The sequence below is a fragment of the Haemorhous mexicanus genome, chromosome 4 (assembly GCF_027477595.1).
Source record: "Haemorhous mexicanus isolate bHaeMex1 chromosome 4, bHaeMex1.pri, whole genome shotgun sequence".
NCBI lineage: Eukaryota > Metazoa > Chordata > Aves > Passeriformes > Fringillidae > Haemorhous > Haemorhous mexicanus.
In genome coordinates this window covers 28,224,437-28,239,127 of record NC_082344.1, presented here as the reverse complement: position 1 = coordinate 28,239,127, position 14,691 = coordinate 28,224,437, and the positions used below count along the sequence as shown (strand labels likewise).

Genomic DNA, 14,691 nt, shown 5'->3' with positions numbered 1-14,691 from the left:
AATTTAGAAAACCGATTAATTGTCTGCTAGAAAGCCCTGTTGGTGTGCCAGCCCTATACATAACCCCGTATACATAAAGCCCTGTCTGGTTTGTTCCCAGATCTCTGTTCAGCATGTAGCCTCCCATAAGGCTTATACCCCTCAAGAACAAAGTATGAAGAAAAGGTGATAGGTTTGGAGCCCAGGCAAGACTACAGTGAGATCAAGAACTACCAACCAGGAGCTGGCAGGGCAGAAATGGGTAAAAGAGGAAATGGGACTGGAAATGAAGATCACTGGTGAATGGCACTATATGAGTGCAAATACCACAAATAACATAAGGAAACTGCAGGAGGAGTTGACCAGGACAGCGAGAGTAGTTGAGCACTGCCAGGACATGCAGGGCAAAATTTCCTTGAGCTCTTGCTCATCACAAATGGCAAGATGCCACGTGTGCTGCCAAGCACCGGGGCTTTGCAGTGCCTTGAGTTACAGGGGCAATCTGCCTCTGTCCCCACGAACCACACATGGAACTGGGGGGGGTTGCTCCCTTCTGGCACTGCAGCCCCTGTCAGCACTGTGCTGATACTGCAGCGGCAGACAGAACATCGTAACATCCCAACATACACATCCTCACACGCCACTTGGCTTCACAAATGCCACCTGATCTACATTTCCTTGGAAAACAGTTTGTAAGCTGGTTACACTCCTGTCTTCTTTTAAGAAACCCATTTTGATGTATTTGAGCACTGAATCTGGCCTGTGCCTTTGTCTCAGGCTATGTTTTTCCTTTACAAAATTTCAGTAGCTACTTTACTAGGTCTGTTCCATGTCAAAGCACAATCTGCCTATATTTTTCTTGTCTGCTTCACAGCTTAGTTTCTTAGAGAGCTTAAACAAAAGTTGTCTTCCCTTCCTATGACCTGACAGAACTATTTACATTGCAGACTTAGGCATGCTCAAGGAATCAGTGTTGGTATATTCCTATTCTGAATGAATTCAGACACAGCAGAGACAGATATTCAGCAATTTGTCCACAAAAAGATTCTAAGAAAGAAAAACAGTAAAGAAATTACTTTATATGTCTCCTGAATAATGCACAGGAAAAAGAATGCTATAAAGCATCTCCATGAAATAATTTCCATAATTTTAAAGTCACTTTTCAGGAAGAACACATTTTCATTGACAAAAAGAGTATCAAATTCTGTCTTGCCCTTGTTCTAGAATCCCTTGCACTAAAACAAGGAATAAATGCATTATCTTGACAAAAATTTATCCAGGATACACCATCTTCCAGCAGTAAAAAAGCAGAATTTAGTTGCAATGCTTTTATAATTTAAATGGCGAAGAAATCAGACCCTCTACTAGGTTGGTAAAAGAGACAAAGCTTGAAATATTTAAGTCAACATGAACTCAAAAACGAAGTCTGCCTTTAGGCTCATCATAGCACAGCACAAGGGCTAAAGGGTTGTCAAAAAATCTGCTTGGACAGAAACTGCACTGACAAAATTATTTTTTGCTTTCACCAGTTGCTACATCAAGTCTTTCAGACAACAGAGCAGAGGGTAATTTAAAAAGTGAAAACAGCAGAAACCTCCTCCTCTCCATGAATTACAGAAAAGACCCAAACATGATAAAATTTCACATGGAATAACTGAATATAGCAAAAATAATCAGCTGAAAATAAAAATGCACCTTATGTGAGGTGCCCCATAGTAGCACACTCCAAAGAATGAGATTAGTTCTTGTCCGCATTCTGCAATACTAAAAAGTCCTTCTGCAAATGATGCTCATCAAAATAGAAGCCATCTTCAATTAACACAAAGACTCCTCCTCATTATAAAAATATCATTGCTTCATCCTCAGAAATAACAAAGAAGTAGCTCTGTAGACACAGCTGTTTCAGAATTCTGTCAGCGTGCCATCTGGCCACCAAGAAATATATGTATCTAAAGTTTGCAAGATGCTTGGTACAATAACAAACATACTGCAACTGCTTATTTTCACGCTGGAGAATGATGCAATTTTCTCCAGCAAATTTCCCCTTATAACCAAATCATTATAATGAAAATTCTCTTCTCACACACAGCAATGGATGGACTTCATGATCTTAAGGAACTTCTCCAACTTAAATTTTTCTATGATTCTACATAAATTTTTAATCAAAATCTCCAGATAGTTCTATTCTATTGATTCTAAAGAGATGAAAAGGGTTCTATTTTACTATTCCCAACACAATTATGTAATATAGTCTAAAATCAATAAATGCTTTAAAAGAGACACTATCATCTCGCTCTCTTATCCCTGGAAGCCTCTTCTGTGTAGACATAGTTTTATACTGGCATTAAAGTGGGCAAGGAGAACTTGACTTAAATACCCCATTGCTAAATAAAGAATAAAACTACTCTGTCTCCTGGAATATGAGCTCCTTTCCTTCTCAAGGGAGTTTTTAAGATTTCCACTAAATTAGATCAGTTGGTAACTGAGATACTTGAATTAAGATATTACCATTCTGTCTTCCTCCTGATTAATTCTGGTAAGATTTTAATTACTTTGTTTGAACAGCCATAATTTTCTTTTCATACATCGCCTTTGAAAATCATTCAGCACAGTTACCTATGAACAATTTAAACCTAACCTCCAGTCTATTATTTTAAAGTTTACAATTTTTAAAAAAATCTTACCTTTAATCCTTATGATTCATTTACTGTCAAGTTGAGTTATATTACTCAAAAATATAATTTCTAGCTTTGATGAATTAGTGTCTAAAGGCTGAATTGGTGCATTTATATTCAAAAACACTTCAAAAAAAATTCTTATCCAACAACAATAAACCTGTTGCTATTACACTATCCAAAATGTATAGTCTGCCTCTTACATTTATGAAGTTTTTCTTTATTCCCACTTTCTTACTTGCTCAATCTTTCTTAGTTCTTACAGATGCAAATAGAACAAAAAGCTGAAAATGAGAAGTGAACTCACCACAATTTCTTATGAAGGACTCCTTGCTGATGTTCATAAGTGGCTGCTGAGAAGTTACTGCAATACCAGTGTAGGTTTCTACCAGTACACCATGTCCTATGCTGGTGAAGCAACCTGAAGATTAAAATGGGAAGTGGGGATTAGAGCCACACACAAGTGCAAGAAAAATCAAATAAAGAAGGAAAGGTTTTTTGTATTAATGTCACAGCATATGTCACAGTTGAGACAATCACAATACAGTGTCCTCATACCATTTCAGAAAGCTAAAACCCATACAGAATAACACCAGACCACTGCAGAAGGCTTCAAGCATCTGCCCTTCTTGTTCTTCAGCCCAACCTTTTACACCCCTCATGTCCATGCACTGCACCTGTGTGCCCTCTGTTCCCTTGGGTGTTGGTCAGTGCCACAGGGCACTCCATGGCTCATTGCTGTCAGTGCTGCTCACCTGCTTCGCACAGCTGCAGCCCATTGGGGATGAGGCTGGACACAGCCCCACCCCAATTACCACAAACTGTGTGCCTACATATTAAGATAGTTATTAATAAATATTAATAGTTATTAATACATATTAATACAATTCTACTCAATGGATTTGAGATGTGAGCAGGCTCTGTATTTATTTTAAAAGTCTATAGGTCCCATGCCTTCTGTATGGATCCACATACAGGCACTAATTCAAACTTCTGTTTATAAAAACAGGCTAATCTCCCAGCCTTTCCTTGTATTTATATTCAGTTAAAAGAATTATTTTCACAGATTAAATCTATTGCCAACGGGAAGCAATGCTGCCTGTACTACTAGTAACTCTCCTGTTGCCCAGTTAGGCAACAACAATAAATCAGATAACACAACTCTACTCATAATTACTAAGCTTTAGCAGGGAAAGTTCATAGGCAAGGTAAAATCTGGTGCTGCTGTGAGTTTCAGTTAAGGTGCTGTACTTTCTATCAGTCCAAGATCTGTCCTTACTCAGTCAAAAAGCTAGAAGAACAATATAGAAACTAGAAGAACAGTAGCTCAGGGTAAAATTTGACATAAACCAGCAAGTAGTCCTTAAGACAGAAAGCTTTATTTTAAACAGGCCTTCAAATTTCAGCACTAATGACCAGATTCTTGGTTTCTAAGGATTTGACTAACAGGGCTGCAAACAATGGAACAATCATCAGCTTTTGTGTTCCAGCACCTGTTCCTTGTAGACCAGGTGACAAACAAGAGGTCTACTCCTTCACAAGTATGTTGGACAAGGGTCAATTAGAAGAAGATGACCCTGGATATGATCTACTGCACTGCCAAACTAAGAATTAATTACAATTTTACACCTGTTTTGAACTCAAGAAAAGTAGAATGCTCATAGGTCTCTCATTTAATGACTTTAACCCAAGCCCCTTTTTCATTGTAATGGGTGAAAATAAGAAATGGGATTTCCCCTTGGCTTCATCTGGAGTGCTGCAAGCAAACCCTTAGATATTTTGTAAATCTGCAGTATGACCAGTCCTGTACTCTCCTGTAAATAAGCAGTAATTAAGCACTTACACTGATACTAGAGGCTGACATGTCACTGAGACACTAACTCAGTGCCTGCTATCTTGAAACCATTATTCAATAGTTACAGATACAGGCAGAGAATATTTCACCAGTGACTCACATCCTGCAGATTTATGCCTAATGACAAGGATTATACCATTCTTTAAATAAAGACTACATTCATCACAAAATATCCACTTATTTTCCATAAGATGTAGAAATTCATTTAGCAATAATAATTTTGTCCTTTCTTCCTCCCCCCAGAAAAATTTGCATTCAAACACTCCATCACACCTTGAATTGGAATGGATAGTTCTTCTTCATGCACAATAAAAGAACTATGGCATTTTACATGTATGGCTGAGCTGTCAGCCCTCTCTCCAGCCTTCCTGAAATAAAAGCATCTTGATAGACAAGCACAAAACTTTTCCTGAACACAATGTCACTCAAACTACCTAAAAGGAAAAACTGCATGCATACAATATCAATAACCATGAGAAGGAAAGGAAATTTACCCTTTCTTGAGACAGCAGAAACAAAATGTTTCTTAAGCATTGTCCCTTGCCCCACTCCCCCAACCCAAGTTGAGGGACTTCTAACCCTAATGACAAAAAAATGCACAGTTCCCTTGCTTTCTTCAAAACAGTTCAAGTGCATTCCTTCAAATTTTCATGCTGGGAGAATGTACTTGCTAAAGCTTTTTCTTCAGGAGTAAAGAAGAATTAATGGACAAACAGATTCAGGGAGAGGCCAACAGAGAACTAGCTGGCTATAATCTGTGTCCTTGCACATGATGACATGCTGGTAAATTTAGTTAAGGATTTAGATCAAGGCTGTCTTTATCCAAAACAAAGGCAAAATTCCTACTACAGAATGCTCATTGTGAGGAACTGTAGCATTTATTTCATTTTAGTTTTATGTTCTTCTAAATCTGCCGTTTATAAATGCTCTGCCTCAAATTTTCAGCATTATATTACAGCCATAATAAAGTGAGTTATTGCTGACCTGTTATCTTTCAAGTTCCAGAAAGTCAAGAAGGGCTGAAAAATTGATTTTATGACATCCATTTCCCTTATGTGAGAACAGATCAGACTTCTCTGATTTATTGATTCTTTTTTCCAGCAAACTAATCATCATCTAACTTATCCATTCAAATATCAGTTCATGACTGTTTCACATTACTACCCACATATGAGGAAAAAGTCTATTAAGATATAATAAGAAAAATAATTTAAAATGTGCATCGCACAAACCACAAAACTGTTTAGCTGAGGAAAAGTGGAAACTAAGAATAGAATAAATTAAAGAAAAAAAATAAACCAGGAATTAATTTATATATGCAAAACCCAGAAAAAACAGATTTCAACTCTAAATCAAAATGACAAATCTGAATTATTTCTACATTGATATAAACTTTAACTACAGACTCTTAGATATTTAAATGGCAACTCAATACCACACAACTTCAACCACAGCTTGTTGCTGTTGAGATTGAGCAGTTCATTTTACACAGCAGCATAAGGCACACCACACAGCCTGAATTTACAAGGGTTTTTCCAAGTAAGTAGTGACAATTTGTCAATCTTTTTGATAAGTAAGTCTTTTTTAGGTTACATCTAGTGTATTTGAGAAAAGTTTACCTGACTAAAGTTCATATGGTTTAAAAATCTAGAGTTATAGGAGCAACACATCTAGACTAAAACAATTTTTTTTCAATTTTCATTCATACATTCATCTGCTAAATTTTCCAAATGTTCATTACTTAAAGAAATTCTTCCTTACTCTCATAAACTCTCTGTTTCATTGCTTTACTTGTGACAACCATTACTCTGCTAGCTTTGCATATAACAGCAAGGTTCCCTGCATGATCATATTTTCCAGGATTTTAGTTGCCTTGTTACCCAGATGGACCTTTTCAACAGAAGAATGTTACAGTTTGCCTAAAGTTTTAATTACTCTGGAACTGTTAATTGAATCATTGAATCCCCAGGCATTTCACAAAGCCAGGCTCCATTTTCACCACCCTATTCTATAAATCTTTTTAATAATCTCTTCTATCTGGATTACCTTTTTCTATTTTGCCATTTCCTCTGTCATCCTACTTTATCCTCATATCACTGTAACATTTCACCCTATCATCAGTACTGGTAATACTACTGTCATTTATAAACATTACAGGAATAAAAATTCCTCCTCACTCCCCCACTGAGACTGCTGCTTATTTTCCATTGTTAATTACCTAATGATATTTCAAAAAAAAAAAATCTAATGAGGATGACAGTCATGATTAGGCCTTACCATATAAAGGAGTTGTCTAGAACTTTATCACAACTTAATTTTACACTTTATACCCAACTGAAATGGATAATTAGCTCATCATGCAGGGAAACATGGTCAGCAGCATTCAAGGGAAGTAAACAGCAGGAAAGCAAGCCTCAGCTGTCATCACAAACCATGAAACCTGACATTATACATTATGCTTTTCACTCTTCTAGTACAGATTCCTTTTGTATACTATTACCCTTTTCCTACATTAATGAATTTCTGCATTAATTGTCAGACAGCAATATCATACTGTTTGTGTCTTAAAACTAAAGTTCACGTAGGGACACACACACATCAAAGGAATATTAAGTTTGCTGATGACACTAAATTGGGAGGGACTGTTGACTGTCTCAAGGGAGGAGAGGTCCTGCAGAGAGACCTTGACAAATTAGAGAGATGGACAATCAGCAAGTGTAGGGAGCTTAAAAAGGGCAAATCTCAGATTCTGCACATGGGACAGGGCAACCCTGGTGGTGTGTATAGGCTGAGGAATGAGAGGCTGGAGAGCAGTGCCACAGAAAGGGACCTGGCAGTCCTGGCTGATGGCAAGCTGAACATGAGTCATTGTGCCCTGCCATCCAGGAGGGCCAAGCATGTCTGGGTTGGGGATCAGGCACAGCATCAACAGCAGGGCAAGAGGGGGGGGATTGTCCCTCTGCTCTGCACTGGAGCAGCCTCACCTTAAGCACTGTGTGCAGTTTTGGGCTCCACAATATAAAAAAAATATACTAAACTATTAGAGAGCCTACAAAGAAGGGCCATGAGGAGGGTGAAGGGTCTGAAGGGGAAGCCATATGAGGAACAGCTGCAGTCACTTGGCTTGTTCAGCCTGGAGGAAACTGAGGGGAAACAGGGGAAGACTGTGTCTTCAGTCTTGTGACCAGTGACAGGACCCTAGGGAATGGCCTGAAGCTGTGTCTGGGGAGTTTTAGGTCACATATCAGGAAAAGGTCCTTCGCCCAGGGAGTGGTTGGGCACTGAACAGGCTCCCCAGGAAAGTAGGCACAGCACAGCCTGTCCAAGTTCAAGATGCATTTGGACAATGTTCTCAAGCACACGGTGTGACTCTTGAGGTGTCCTGTGCAGAGCCAGGGGCTGGACACAATGATCCTCATGGGTCCCTTCCAACACAGCATATTCTGTGTTTCTATGGGGAGTTGCACTGGAGCCATTGTCCACTCTCTTTTCCAAAGCAGTGTTTATGCTAATTTTATATGCAAAAATATGTTCTGACTTTTATGTAAGAAAAAAAAAAAATCAATTGAAGAGAATAGCCTCTCGACCAAACACAGTCAATGTCTCTGCTAAAAGGTTGTAGTAATATACATCAGACATTGCTTCATTGGCTTTCATTAGAACACTGCATTTCATTAAAACACTACTTCCACTGCAGTATTTACTTATACTCAATATGTAGAAATAAACATAGGCCAAGTTATTAGAACATATCATTGACAGAATGATTGATTCAATCATTAGTTTAGTTCACAGACCCCATAGCTTCAGGCTAGAAGTTCCTTCTCATTACACCTGTGCTCATAACAATTCAGAAAACATTTACCCCTACTACACTTCCACAGGAAATATTAGTTTACACTACATGAACAAAATTTGTAGCAAGTAAGTTTGTTACCATAGATTCAGACAGGAATTAGAAAACTGTCTTGCAACATTTTCCACAAAATAATATTCTGCCATGCAGAAGAGAAGGGCTCTTCACCTTTAGTTACTAGTCCATGGGATTAAGTTGCTACCTGCTTTTTCTGTTGGCCTGTCCACACAGCATGATCTACAGACAGAAAAGAAATTATTCATCTTCCATCAAACAAAGTCACACAAAGCACCTGTCAGCATTCAGCTATACAGTTAGTGTGCAGCAGCACAGGCTTCAGAAGCTTTTCTGGTAACCATTTGGACAGTCTTTGAGGTACTGTGATGGACATGCTGGCAATCCAGAAATTGATGCATTTGTGCTTTCTCTTTACATACAGCTTTACTTGTATTGACATCAATTACCCGTTCCAGGAAATGCAAGCTAAGACCACTGCAATGAATCTATCATCTGTCACGTGTTTTTTCACTCTGGCAAGCAGTTGACAACACTTCATATAAATCCAGGTTTATTGTATAAAGTGCACTGGCCACTGAAGAAAAACCTGAACTGCAATTTAAATTTTTCCTACACTTTGGAGTTGGACTCTTGACTACTCATCTTCAGTTGCTGCTTCATATCACGGTTGGTTTTCAACAGTTTTTCACCTAGGATTTTGTGAGGAACAGAGGGAGTTGGCAACACTATGTGCTGAAAGAGCAGCAAGCCTAAGGACAGACCCTGTGCTTTGTCTGTAAGATGATATGAAAGATCTTCAGCAACAGGATTTGAAAAGTGACCATCAGTCTACTACACAAAGGCAGGGATAGACAGGATTTCATTCCAACAAACAGGGCTTGCGGAAAACAATCTATCCTTTTATCTTGCCAACAAATAATCAGAGATTAAAGGGAAGTGGCAAAAAAGGATTAATTCCTATTTTCCTTACTTAATCTCCTTCAGCCTACTGACCAGCTTCTGTATATTCTTTATGAAGAACTTTGATCTACACCAGGTTAAAAGAGACTAAAGGCAGATGGAGTGAATACAAATCAGAAAATTTCATTCAGAACTAACCAAAGGACAGGACAAAAAGCCTTAAAAGTTCTGACTATCACAAAAAAACAGCTTCAATTTTCAATGATTTAGTGGATTTGATACCAAGGCAGGCTGTGATGGACCCAGAAGCTAATGGGACTCTGAGAAAGAAAAGTGAATCCACTGTCTAGGTGGGACACAAGTCCAAGTTTTAGACTTCTTATGACTTCTTTCTTGCCTTTGACAAGTAATTTCAGATTTTACCCAGGATTCACTGCAATATTTAAAAAACAAGAACTCAAACAGAAACTTGAAATGCTTTAAAGGACTAAAGCAAGCTGAGACTCCCCAGCCAGTGCCCAAAATGGCAGCATTTTATCTGCTATCTGGGAACAGAAGAGGACTGAATTTGTCTACTGTGTAATTCAAATTTCAGCTTAAGGTTTTTCCAGTCCCACATGGCTTGGTGCAATCTGTTTAGAGCATTGTTACTCTTATCTTTTGGTTCAGTATGAGAAATTATTGACTGAGAAGTAAAAGACTCTGAATCTTATTCCGTGTTCCCCAACTGTACTGAGAAAGACCCTCATCCATAATTATTATAGGGAATATATATGTCTATATCCCTGTATATTTTTATAAAAGGAATTATTTCTTAAGAAAAAAAAGGCAACAATAAAAGCATTTCAGGGAAGAAGAGAAGTGGCAGGTGCTACATATAAAATCATGAAGTTTTCCCTTCAAAAATCTAAATTCTACATTCATATATATGCAATTTGGGAAATGACAGCATTCAACAGAACACATCAACTTAGGTAATGACCTCCTAAAATAATGTTACATCTGTAAGATTGCTGCAGCTATTTGGAAGAATAGCCATCCAAAGACCAAAGTGTGCCTTTAGGACTCAGGAGATCTTGTTATAATTCCCTCTTTAGTCAGAGGCTCTCTGTAAACAGATTCGTAAAATTATTTAGTAAATTCAAATTAATGGAATAAAGACATTTAAAAACATCTCAGCTTCAGTGCCTCATTTTTTCAATGCTCTGTCATCTGAGCATTCTCCTATTTCACCACTGCTGGGAGGGAATTAATATATCAGAAAATGAAAAGCATTCATATAATTGTGAACACATTATTTTTATGTATAATAATAGGAACAGGCATTACATGTAATTTGGAATCTTATACATGTTCCAATGCGGAGGAAATAGCAAGTAGAGCCTTACTATGAAATACTCGAAACAGACAAATCACAATATGGTTCTCTATTAAAGAATTCCCAGTGCCAGATGCTGCTCCTGCCATTATTTATGCACAGCCATAACTCTAAGAACATAAGTAGTCCATTGACTGATTTATGACTCCAACAAGTGTTTCCACAATCAAACCCAAACTATTTGATGACAGGCAACAAGTAGATTACCATCCAGACAGAGAAAAATAATTTCTGAATCATTTCTGAGCTGAAGCACATTAATAAAATCCCATGTAAAACATTATCATTTTGATTTCCCAAGAGACTACAAAGTATCTATGCACCCAGATTTTTATTTACCAGGATTCTACTAACTAGCAGTCTTCCAAATGCAATCATGGAATTCTCTAGCATAGAGGCTAATTATCCAAAATACTGCTAATTGTGACTTTCATGCTATGCTAGTCAAAACGAGTTCTAATTAATTCGTACTGCCCTGGAAGTTGTCTGCACACAAGCAAGGAAGGAAGATGCCATGTGGCACCAATGAGTATGAAAGGAGAACTACAGCAGCCCCAGCTGTTCATCCACAGACGAGCTCTGCTCCTCAGGACTCAGTGCTGCATGGAGACTTGTCCTCCAACACTTTGTTTACACCAATAACACCTTTATCCTCCATAACTGATGTTCAGATGTCAAAGCCTAACAAATCTCACAATGAAGAAAGAGGCTAGGAGTTCTATTAATAAGACTCTTTACTGCTCTATTTATACTCATCAAGAATGATGCAATCCCTAATTTTCAGGCCAAGCTTTTTCAATAAGATCATTGTAAAACTAACATATGTTCACATCATATAAACTATGGTCAGTCAATTTTCATAACTTTTTAAATGCATAGATGCTTTCGCACTTGTCACAGGGAACTGTAGTAGTGTATTGGTTCTGTAATGCTTCAGAGACAACTCAAGAAATTCTGAACACACAGTTATAGAATTAATAGCCAATAGCATCCATGTACAGATGCTTCAGGTTAGTTTATGTCATCAGGAACAAGGTTTTGAATTTAGGCCAATTCAACTGGTCCTCCCACAGCTTTTTATCACCAACCCCATGCACCTCCCTTTCTCTACCTTACCAAAATGCAGTTTACACAAAGCTGTAACTCAGACTATCACATTCAGCCATTTCCTTGCTTTCCTTCCTGTCTTTCAAGTCAGGATTTTATCCTAATTAATTCAAAATATATGATTTCTTTTTTTTTTTTTTTGTTCCAGTGAACACAACTACTCTAAAAATACAACCTCCAGACTTCCATCTTCAAGTGCAATACTTTTAAAAAACAAGCTCACTCAACTCCTGTTGCAAGATGAAACTAATTTGTGTATGTGACTATCCACTGAAAATTTTTTCACTTATATTTTTCATACTGTTGCTGCTTTTTGTGTAGACCATTAGTCTGTTGTTTTTATAGTATTTACTTCTCAAATTACCCCATTTCAATTAAAAAAATTTATTGAAATATAAGGAACCAGGGATGGAGAACCATCATACATCTCATACTACTTCAAGGGCGCATTTTTTTAAAAAATAAGAGAACAATTACATGAAAATAGCTTACTTCAGAGTTGTTAAGTGCCTTGACAACACAAACACACCAGGCCTTCCTCTTGCTATGTTTTCTCTCTCCCTGTTTGGCAATTTTAATCTACAGACAGCTACAGAAGCACATCAATGCGCTGTGTGCTCACTGCAGTGGCTGCACAGGTCAGTAGAGAGCACCTCAGAACCGTGACTTCAGGACTCTCAGATGATTCAGGACTAACTCCCTGGAATTCATTCCCATGGCTTCTGCTGCACCATGAGCTACATCTCAGTGAATCCAGTCTCTGCTTTACTGAGCACCAATTAAACACAATTCTGCGCTTACCAAACCTTGCCTGTGGCTAACAGCCCCTCAGATTCCTTAGCAGCAGGCTTAAATCCATTAAAACATTGCCATATGCAGAGCACAGAATTTTAGGGCACTCAGAAAAGGGAATGTAGTTAGGAATTGGGCTCTACATGTGAGAGAAATTTAGAGTGTGGAAAACTCTGCAGCTGACTTAAGATCTGTTGATAAAAGACTAGAAAGTCATGGAGAGACCATTCTCTTTTCAACCTCAAGTTAAAAAAATCTTCGTGCATGTAAGTAGCAACAACTTAAATGTTGCTATGTTTTAATATGTTAAAATAATTACACCCAAAAGTATCAAATGTACAGTATCTTGATAAGACAGCAAGTTTACCACATGAAAGATATTCACAGTAATTTTTCCAAAGAATGTTCCTGAAAACATTATAAATTAATATGTTTACAGATGAAAAGTGTCAGAAAGCAAAATGGAGAAGAAAGACTATAAAAGACTAGCAAAATTAAGTTCCAGCAAGTAGAGCCAGTGGAATCTCATTATTTATTTCACAATTTTTACCAGATTTTTGAGCTTTCTAGTAGGGAAACAGAAACCACTATCAGATCTAGCCATTTCAGAGAGCTCCTTGTTTAATTCAGAACTGACTTCTACTACTTGTAATTTTTCCACCCAAATATCTCAGTAACATGTACATTTCTGGAAATACTGAGTTCTCAATATGCCTCCCCCTCTTCCAGGCAGGCAGAAAACCATGAGCTTCAGTAATCACTTACATGTAATGACCTCGCTGCATTTAAAATTCCCTCCTTGCAACTAACCCTAATAAACCTTGCATTCCAGCAAGATCAAACTGTGATCAGCTCCAATTTCTGTCTGTTATCCAACCTTCCCTAGTGTGAACATCCTGAAACATTTAAAATTCCATCCTAGCTCACTAACCAAGTGAGGTATAGGTTATACAAGGCCACTAAAACTGTAACTGAAAAGTAATTCACACTAACACTGCCAAATAATCACTTACAAAGACCAACACAAAACTTCCACCTTGTTTTATCCATAGACAAATACAAGTGAACATACCAAATATACACTATTTTAGCTGCCTGCTGGTACACCACAGTCAATTATATACCACCATGCACAACATTCAACACATTCTCTGGAGCAACCAATGCCAAACTCCATCCAAGTATTTGGCATAATCTGACTGCTGTTGATCAAGCTGAACTGAGACTTAAAAAATGTGAGAGAAAAGCCAGTTTGTCTGTAAGCACTTCATTTTCTTTGCATATTTATTAAAGTCAAGATGTGTTAGGTAGTCATTCAAACATGAAAATGAAATATGCAAGAAAACCTGAGCAGCAGAGTAGGTGCACTCTGCTTTGACGTGCCCCTGTCTTAGGAGGCATCTTGCTGAGGAATACAGGTTGCTTTTATTTAGTTCAAAACTTGACACATCTGGTAAATAGGTGATGCAATTCCCATTTCTTACACAAAGTAAAACTAAATTGAAAAAAATCAGAGGTCAAATTTATGTATTAGTTTTATGTTCATGCTTCAAAGCATAATACTATCTGAAGCTGACAGTGCTTATCTGACCTACTTTTAATGTAGGAGCATAGAAAAATACATTATTATATTGATTTTTCAAAATGTGTTGAATACCTGCCTACTCTGAATAACTTAACTTCATGTGGCATTTTAACTGCTGGAAAACTGTTCTGCTCTCTTCTCCTTCCATACTGCAAGGGACTTCACAAAGAAAACATGAAGGAAAACACTACTAACTTCCCATGAGTCTGGATTAAAGCTTAGTAAACTTTCACAGTCTTTTGCTACAAACTACACAGCAATACCTTTAGAAAGCCAAAAAACAGCATTAAAGCCATTTTCCCAAGTCACTGATAGTCAAACACAACAGCACTGGAGAAAGAAAGGAAACAGTAAATCAGACTCTGTGGCTGAGAAGAAACACCTGAGTTTAGCATCACTTTGGCAGAACTACTGAGATCTCTTATTCTTTGCTTTCAGCAGCATGCAACATGGTAAAGAACCAGAACCTGAGTCAAGGATAATGACAAAATGCTGTCACACCAATCACATTTTGGCAGGTCATCACACCTTTTCTTATCAACTTAG

At 37.7% G+C, this 14,691-nt stretch overlaps 1 long non-coding RNA gene across 1 annotated transcript in view; it reads right to left on the bottom strand.

Moving 5' to 3' along the window:
- The window catches only part of LOC132326255 (uncharacterized), a 105,426-nt gene that overhangs the window by 55,394 nt on the left and 35,341 nt on the right, over positions 1 to 14,691 (bottom strand). The window contains exon 3 of the long non-coding RNA XR_009486180.1: positions 2,962 to 3,075. This is a non-coding gene — a long non-coding RNA (uncharacterized LOC132326255). The remainder of the gene's footprint in view (positions 1 to 2,961; positions 3,076 to 14,691) is intronic.